The 9,387-nt window shown below is 46.0% G+C and overlaps 1 protein-coding gene across 1 annotated transcript in view; it reads right to left on the bottom strand.

Moving 5' to 3' along the window:
• The window catches only part of SCRN1 (secernin 1), a 62,350-nt gene extending 53,559 nt beyond the window's left edge, over positions 1 to 8,791 (bottom strand). Inside the window, exon 1 of the mRNA XM_042921216.1 lies at positions 8,616 to 8,791. The gene's annotated coding sequence lies outside the window, so the exon portion shown is untranslated. The remainder of the gene's footprint in view (positions 1 to 8,615) is intronic.
• Positions 8,792 to 9,387: the final 596 nt, after the last annotated feature.

Raw genomic sequence — 9,387 nt, forward strand, 5'->3', positions numbered from 1 at the left:
TGATTTGCACTCAGGTCATGATCCCGGGGGTAGTGGAGCCTGTCAGTGGGGAACCTGCTGAGGATTCTCTCTCTCCCTCTCTCTCTGCTCCTCTCCACCTTCCCTCTCAAAATAAAATACTTAAAAAATTTTTTTAATTTAAAAAATGAAAATGCCTTTAAAAAAAAAAGTGTTCTTCATTTAACATAGGTGCAAGATTGGAGACTATCAGGACTCCTCTGCCTTGGACAGAAAGTGAGAATCTGAGCCAGAAAAAAAAGAAGAATTAAATGTCATTTCAAGTAACGGAATATTTCTAAGTCGGTAAGATGGCTAAGAAATATCTCCTGGATGATTTTTTCCAAACACACTTACTTGTTATCCGTTCCAAAAATACTGCAATAAAGGCGACTAGCTAGAAAAAATGAAGAGTGTCTATTTAAAAACTTGTAAAACCTGGGGCGCCTGGGTGGCTCAGTCAGTTAAGCGTCTGACTTCAGCTCAGGTCATGATCTCGAGGTTAGTGAGTTCGAGCCCCATGTCGGGATCTGTGCTGACAGCTGGGAGCCTGGAGCCTGCTTCGGATTCTGTGTCTCCCTCTCTCTCTCTGCCCCTCCTCCACTTGTGCTCTGTCTCTCAAAAATAAATAAATGTATTAAAAAAAATTTTTAAAACCTGTAAAACCAAATGTTCAGGTAATTAATGAATTTTCGACTTCATCCTAACCCCTAATAATTTAATGGACCGCCCCTGCTGCATTCCCCTCCCCCAAAATACAACCACTTAGATGACCGTAAGAATCAAAAAACAAAACAAAACAGATTCAGGACATGTAAATGGCTATCTATACATATCATAGAAAGCTGGAAAACATAAGTACACAGAATCAAGCTAGTGAAAGAGAAGAGGTCACACAAATTACATATGGTATCATTCAAGTTACGTATATTATCTAGACAGATGTTAAGGAAATGTAACAAAAATTTTAAGAGTAGCAGTATCTCTGGGTTGTAGAATCACAATTCGTTTTCTTTTAATGCTTATTTGTTTATTTATGGGAGAGACAGAGTGCAAGCTGGGGAGGGGTAGACAGAAAGGGGGACACATGATCCAAAACAGGCCCCTTGCTGACAGCAGTGAGCCCGATGCGGGACTTGAACTCACAAACTGTGAGATCATGAGCTGAGCTGAAGTCAGATGCTTAACTGACTGAGCCGCCCAGGTGCCCCAAGAATCACAGTTTCTTAACCTCTATATATTCAGGCATTTTCAATTTCAAATTTCAAATTTCAAATTTCTCTTATAAAAGTATAGAATTTTTAATGAAAATATTTTTTTTTAAAAAGAAAAGGAAGAGTGGCAATCAGAATAATCTATTATCCTAGCTCATTGCAGCTAATAAATACGATATTACAATAGGGCTGAGGCTTGGGAATTAGGGAGAACTCTATAGCTCAGTCATGGCCAATACACTCATTTTAACTTTGGGCCACATCTGATTCTGCTTCATTTGCGATATATGGTCACAATGAGAAATATGAATAAAGCAAAATGTCTAACGTAATGATTCACGTGACAGACTGATAACGAAGGAAATGCAGAGCTTTCTATCCATAGTCAATTAGAACGTTGTACATCAAAACCTGCATTTATCCATAAGGTAAGTTAGGTGGTAAAATGGTCACTTTACAAAATTATTCTTCAAATCCTTCCAGAATTTTTCTATAATAGAAAATATTCTAATATGATGTTTTCCAACTTTTCAATGTCAAGAAATGTTCATGGAAACTCTCACCTAACAGTCATTGCAGTTGGCTGGGAAAGACATAATGAATATATGTTATGAATTCAATAACACTTCCAGTGGATTTGTATGTGCTAAATGGCAACAGAATCCTTACATGTTTGAAAAACAGTGGTGCAGATATATATGGCTCATTATTTAGTCTGTGTACCTTCAAGGTTGGGACACACGTGAATTCAAGGACCATCTCAAAAACTGCACCACACCCAGTGGTCTGTCCATCACTCTGGAGCATTTAAAATATGGTACCACTTAAAAGAAAACTCAGGCTGCAAGATTGGCGGCTATCATGACTCCTCTACCTTGGATACTAAGTGAAAATCTGAGCTAGAAAAAAGAAGAACCCGTTTAGGGATTTTAGAGGGAAGGAAAGAGGAGAGATTAGTTGAATGGCATCTATTTCTCATGGATACAACAATTTTTTTTTAATTGCAAGAAAGAGTAGATAAGCGGCACAAGAGAGATTAATTTTCCGCTCAAGCTAGCCAAGTTAGAAAAAAGATAGTCAGATCGAGTTCATGGTAAAGAAGATGTTTTCCAATACATGATAGGTTGGAAGAAGGTTTCCATCTTTCATAGTAACATAAAGAAAGAAAATGGCTTGCATCGCATGAACAATACAGGTGAGACTGTGCGGTTAGGATAAACTCTCTAAGAGGTTACGTTATAGCTTTTTAAGAAAGAATCAGACAGACCCCCAATTCCAGGTACAGTTCTTCCATTTAAAAGTGGAGTTCTTGTCTATAAAAGTCTTCATCTATAAAATGTAGATGAGCTGGTATGAGATTAAATGAGATAATATACGCAGCCTATCTAGAAGAGAGAAACACTCAAGGTTTGGTCCTTTAACTTGTTCTTAAAGAACAGTGTTCTTGAAACATAATGATAAGGGAGATGAAGGAAGAAAAATGGGTGCGAGATAGGCAGGTATCCGGTGAGCTGCCAAAAGCACTCTCCGTGGGAAAGACCTAGAAGCTGCTAAGCAAGCCGCATCTAGGATCCTTTCATTTGCTTCTGTTCTCATTTCTAACATTGCTGCCATTGTGTCCACTAATTTGGCAAGGTTGCTTTGAATTATGACCTTCCTATTCCCACCATCTGTTTTCTTCTCCCATCTAAATAATGCATTGTCTCTTCTGGTCTTTTCCCATTAATGTAATTTGATATGTACCTGTTAACTCTGCAAACTAGGATTTAAAAACTCTTCTCAGTCATTCTTAAAATGGTGATTTACACTCTGTCCCTGTAAAACAAATTAGCTAACTATTCCTTTTCTACAGAAGGCATAAAGTAACAAGAGTTAAATCTTGCTAGTAACCAGAGATTACATTTTTTTTAGGTCTAGCAAAATTTGATTTAAAAACTACTTTGTAGGGGCGCCTGGGTGGCTCAGTTGGTTAAGAGTCCAACTCTTGCTTTCGGCTCAAGTCATGATCTCATGGTTCATGAGTTCGAGCCCCACACCGGGCTCTGCGCTGACAGCACGGAGATTGCTTGGGATTTTCTGTCTCCCTCTCTCTTTGCCTCTCCCCTGCTCATGCTCTCTCTCTCTCAAAAATAAAATAAACATTAAAAAAAATTAAAACTACTTTGTAAATACCCATTAATGCTAGAGCCATTTGCTCTGTTTTACCATTAGGGAATGTATCCCATTTTATTACCAAAAGAAACTTATATTCATATATGTGAATATATGCATGGGTGTGTATATACATGTATATGTATACACATACATTTATATAAATATAAGCATATACAAAAGAGGGAGAGAGGAAGGAAGGGAGGGAGGGAAGAAAGAATGAAGGAAAGGACCAGGGTTAATGGATTAATATGTCACTAACAAGGGCTCCTGGGTGGCTCAGTCAGTTTAGCATCCGACTCTTGATTTCAACTCGGGTCATGGTCCCAGGGTCGTGGGATCAAGCCCCGCATCAGGCTCTATGCGCAGCATGCAGCCTGCTTAAGACTCTCTCTCTCCCTCTGCCTCTCTCCTGCTCTCTCTAAAAAAAAAATTTTTTAACCTAAGAATTGGCAGTGAAAATAGAGATGGGATACAGAGTAAGAAGCTTTAAATTTTACTTTATCTAGTTATGTCATTTTCAATTTATAGCAAGCTCATATTACTTTATTGGGTTTTTCATTATTTAAAAAATCTGATTCCTTTAATGCTTAACAAAGACATTTCATTTAATTCTTTCAGGTCACTAGGGCGCTTCTGAGCGCAATTTAAAAATACACTAAGATTTTACTTTGAGAGGACAAAAATATTCAGAAGAGCCTTGGTCACTACATTATTTTAATTAGAATTTTTAAGAAGTCGGATGAATTACCAATAGGCATCTTGAGCCCCTAACCACCTACAAGCACTAAGCTCAACCCAAGGGAAAACGGAACTAAAACGATGTTTTCAAGATCTTTATCACCTAGAAGAGGGGCTCATAAACACAACCGAGAGAGAAGAGCACCAACCCAAATTAAAATAATGACTGCAGATGCTTATGGGAGTTTTCAAGCAGGTGCAGTTCACTTTAGCGGAGGATATCAAGCACTGATAGACTTAGGCTAAACATATAACTATTAAGAACAGAAGAAGGGCTGGGGCGCCTGGGTGGCTCAGTCGGTTAAGCCTCCGACTTCAGCTCAGGTCACGATCTCATGGTCCATGAGTTCGAGCCCCGCGTCGGGCTCTGGGCTGATGGCTCAGAGCCTGGAGCCTGCTTCCGATTCTGTGTCTCCCTCTCTCTCTGACCCTTCCCCGTTCATGCTCTGTCTCTGTCTCAAAAATAAATAAACACTAAAAAAAAAAAAAAATTTAAGATAAAAAAAAAAAAGCACAGAAGAAGGGAACATTGACCTTCTCAAGCTCCCTCTCTCTAGGTAAGGCTCGAGCCGGGAGGCTCTCACCTCCCTCCCCTTCCAGCCACCCTGACTGAGTGATGTGACATTCCATCCAGTGTGGCGCACCGCCATCCCAGACTGGGTTGGTGACGTGGGGAGCTTCTATGGGAGGGTGTGACTGATGGCTACATCCCTCTTGCTGTCTTGGATGCCAGGTCGCTTCCCTGTCACAAAGGGAATGGGATCACTTGATCTTAGCCATCCCTTCCACTGACAAGAGCTTTGTAACCATCCCTAAGAGTTGCAGAGAAGAGAGTTCCATGTAAGGCCCCAACTGGGGGTAAGGATGACAGTGAGGGTAGAAGAGACACACAGAATGATGGAAAAGGACGTGTCTATCCTTGGCACAGGGCAGGTGCAAAGTGCTACAGGGTTGTGGCCAATCTACCTCAGAGGTAAAGCAAGTACAGATCCTATCTCATTCCCAATAACTCTTTTACATTTCTTGGCTCTTCCATCCATTTGTTTCCCAAGTTCAGTTGAACTTTTTAAAAATTTGGCAAAATGTTTCCAGAGTCCCTCTGGAATATACCTAAAATATTATTTTAATGTATGATCAAGGGGCGCCTGGGTGGCTCAGCTGGTTAAGCGTCCAGCTTCAGCTCAGGTCATGATCTCTCAGTTCACGAGTTCGAGCCCCGTGTCCAGCTCTGTGCTGACAGCTCCGAGCCTGGAGCCTGCTTCGGATTCTGCGTCTCCCCCACCCTCTCCCCCTCCCCTGCTTGTGCTCTATCTCTGTCTCTCAAGAATAAACTTTAAAAAAAATTAATATATAATTAATATACAAATTATTAATGAGGTATTTTAAATTCTTTTTTTCATATAAAGTTTGAAATCTGGTGCGTAGTTCACACATCTCAGTTTGGACTAGCCACATTTCAAGCGCTCAACAGCCACATGTGGGTAGTAGCTAGTGGTTAGTGGTTATTGAATTGGACAGCACAGACCTAGACTCTCATTCCAATGAAAATGGCTCCAAACTTTCCTAAGGACTGATTATTGCTGGATAAAGAGATCATGAGTGACTTTTTAAAAAATAACTTTGGCAGGGGTGCCTGTGTGGCTTAGTAGGTTAAGCGTCCGACTCTTGGTTTCGGCTCTGGTCACCATCTCACAGTTTATGGGTTCGAGCCCCGCATCTGGCTCCCCGCTGTTGGGGCAGACCCTCCTTGAGATGCTCTCTCTGCCTCTCTCTCTGACCCTCCCCCCCTCAGAATAAATACGTAAACTTAAAAAAATAAAATAACTTTGGCTTACTGTTCTCCAACAAACACAAACTGCACATGTTTACGTATTTCTGAAACGCTTGACTTTAAATATCTTTGACACACCAGGGGAATTTAAGTGAATGAATCTTGACAACCATGCTCTAATGTAAGTTATTCGTTTTTAAACAGCATGCATGGCATCGTCATCAGTCTTCACTTCCACATATCTATCCATACCTAGCTCCTATCCACTTCACCATCCCAAACTATTCTCCCTGTTCCCAACACACGCACCCTCTCCTTCTGCAGATCTTTGGGTTAACGTTACGGAATGCCCAGAAGTATTTTTCATATCCTCACCACCTCTGCGCAAATACTTACCCATGCACACTTCCCAATGTGGTTACTGGTATATGACCAAGAGAATTCAAATTCAGATTCTAGAAAACCCTCTGTACCCAGTGCCGTTTCAACATTCTTTTAAAACAGGCTCGTTATTTCCCTTTTACTTAAAATGAGATGTATTCAAAAGCTATCACATATCCCACTTTGGTTTCTTTTAAAAAGAAATTCACCTAATCATTCTCCACAAACAAAGCCACTCATTTTTTTCATCCGAGAACGCATTTCTCCCCTTAAAAAATATGCCTAACTTATGTTTTTTGGTGCTTAAATACGACCTGGGCAGTTATGAGACCTGGAGTTCGATCCTCACTGCCAGTTGCCAACCAGCCATCTGACCTTGGGCACAGCCCAATCACCCTGCTGGAATCAGCCTCCCAGGCTGTAAAAAGGGGGTGGGGGGGTGACAGGAGAGTGCTCTCTTAGGTTGCTTCCAGCTTGCCATTCCTGACCTGAGCACTAATCTTCGTCTATTCCGTTACCCCTGAAAACACTTGCCTCCTCAGGCATCCCCTCCTTCCTAAATGAGAAGATGGCTGACGGCACAGCAGTGAAACCGGAAAGAAACGCTGTTTAAAAAAAAAAAAAAAAAAAAAATCTTAAAATGAGTCACCTTTCAAGAATGTATCATTCTCTGGTGCCTGGGTGCTCGCTCATGGAGCTGTATCAGTACTTCCAATGAAATTTGCTCTGAAGAACCTGGCATTTGTTATGTACTGTTCTTGGGTGATGTTTACACTAGACACTTATCTCGTTTTAGAGCCACTTGTAGGTACAAAACACACAGAAGTTATGCATCAAACAGACATAAGCAGCCACATAAATCGTCCTTAGTGGAGCCTGGAGAAAATCAGATCAAAATCACGGAGTTTTAATTGGGTCTTTGCACCACATTTGGTATGTTAGAGAAGATACTTACAGCTCCCTAAACTTGCCACTTCACCTCCCCAGGACCCCGCCGCCCGCTAAAATTTAGCCTGCTGCAAGAATCAGTCCCTACCCCTTAGGACCAGCCACAGCGACACCCCGGAGAGCCTTCCCTGCTGCACATTTCCCCACCAAGGCATAAGTCAGGGGTAGCTGATGTTAGCTGTGGTCTGTCTGTACCGCTTCTGCCTGGCCTGATTTTTCATGCTGCCATTTTAAATTAACATAGGTCTCTTCTGCAACCCATGACATCTTCTGGTCAGGCTGGGAACACAGGAGGCCACCGGGAGGCTGGACACAAGTGTAATTCAAGACAACTGCAAGTCAGAATTAAACAGCAAATCCAGAAAGAACCCTTACCAAGTCGGTTTTGAGTCACAGCAAATGACAGCTTCCCTAGATGCACTTGGGTTTGATGGACATTTTAAACCCCTCAATCCGAGTTCTCATCAATTCTCTAAAGTTCAAGCGTCCCTCCTGCTCTGCAAACCACCCTCTTCTCAGACCTCACCAGCGATGTCGCCAAGTAAACGGCTCCAGGACGGACAAGCGAAGCGAGGGCTGAAGTGTATAACCGTAGCAGAAATACAAGGATGCCTTCTACCAATAAGTGTCCCGGCGCCGCGGCGTACCTACCCTGACACCCCCCACCCCCAAGAACCTCCCCGAGGTGGCTTGGGGAGGGGGAGGGGAGTTGTGGCAAGTCCTGCAGCCCGCACACACAGCAACAGCCTGCGCGTTTGCCCTTAATGGGGGGGCAGTGCCCTGGACCTGATTCGTGATCACAAACCGGGTAGATGTGGGCGCAGAGCCAGGTCAAGGACAGCGGGCCCCACCAGGCAGCCATGTTCGCGCTACCCGGGTAGCAGGTGCCTTACCTCCCGGGAAGGTGCCAGGCCCATTCCACCACCGAGCGAGCTGCGAACCCCGGGAGCAACCCGAGGGGTGACAGGGGTGTGTGGGGGGGGGTGCGGGCACAGACCCCAGCGGGGCAGCAACTTGGCTCTCAGGAAATGGAAACAGGAAAAGCGCCCGGAGGTCGGGGCAAAGGATGGGGTTGGGGTGTAGAGCGGGGGGACGGACTCAAACTAAGCGGCACTGCCCGCGCCCCGGGGTGGGGCGTCCCTCTCCGGCGCCCCCTCAACCTACTAGCCCGAGTCATCTACCACCCGGGCAGAGGCCATCTCTCCCCTGATTCCGTCCCCCACCCCCGAGCCTCCAGCCGGCCCTTGCCACCACCCGCCGGAATGCCGCCCGGAGTAGCGCTTCCCGCAGGTCCGGAGGGGCCGGGGCTGGCGACGAGGCACAGGGGACGGCGATGGCGGACGCGGCCGAAACGCTCGGGGAGAAGGGGCTGCGGACGCCCTGCGCTCGCAGCCGTGCCCGCCGCGGCTTACCTGCGGGGCGGCGGGCTCCGGGCTCTGCTCTGCGGCGCGGATGCTGCGGCCGCCGAGGGTACGCGTGCTGCCGCGGCCGCGATTACTGCGGAGACATCGGGGGCTGCAGCTGCAGTGGCGGAGGCGGCCGTCGGGCGCTTCCCCCTCCCCAGACTCCCGGCGCCTGGGCCCGCCGCCCCCCGCTAACAGCTGGCCCGGCTCACGTGACCGCGGGGCCCACCCCCGCCTCCCCCACCCGGGCCCCGGGGCCGCGCCGCACCCGCTGCGTCTGGGCCGCCGGGGCTGCAGCGCCGCGCTCGGCCCGATAGGGGAGGGCGCCTGGGAGCAGGGGAGCGGCCGAGAGGGCGACTGTCGCCGCAGAAAGTGGCTCCTTTGCTCGATTTTTATTTCTCGGTCACGTCCGGGGTTGCGGCTCTCTCGAAAGGGGGAACTCGGGCTTTACGGAGCCAGTCCCCCCACCCCCCCTCGCAGCGCACTCCCGGACTCGGCGGTTGGGTTGCTACGTGAGGGCCTCGGTGCCTAAGCAAAATTTCCCCGCGGAAAAACGTGCCCTGTACTTTGTTGACAAACATGTCCTAGCCGACTCCCCGGTTTTAAAGGTGCCGTCCCGCGTCATGTTGATAAACGAGACCCTACCCTGGGTCCTTGGACATGGAAACCCAAAGAGGTTAAGGAACTCGCCCAAGGTCACAAGGCAGTAGTAAAGCCCAGATTCCATCCCAGGGTTAATAGATCCACAGACAGGTGACAGGTGTGTTGATGGTCAGGACCT

The sequence above is a fragment of the Panthera leo genome, chromosome A2 (assembly GCF_018350215.1).
Source record: "Panthera leo isolate Ple1 chromosome A2, P.leo_Ple1_pat1.1, whole genome shotgun sequence".
NCBI classification, from domain to species: domain Eukaryota; kingdom Metazoa; phylum Chordata; class Mammalia; order Carnivora; family Felidae; genus Panthera; species Panthera leo.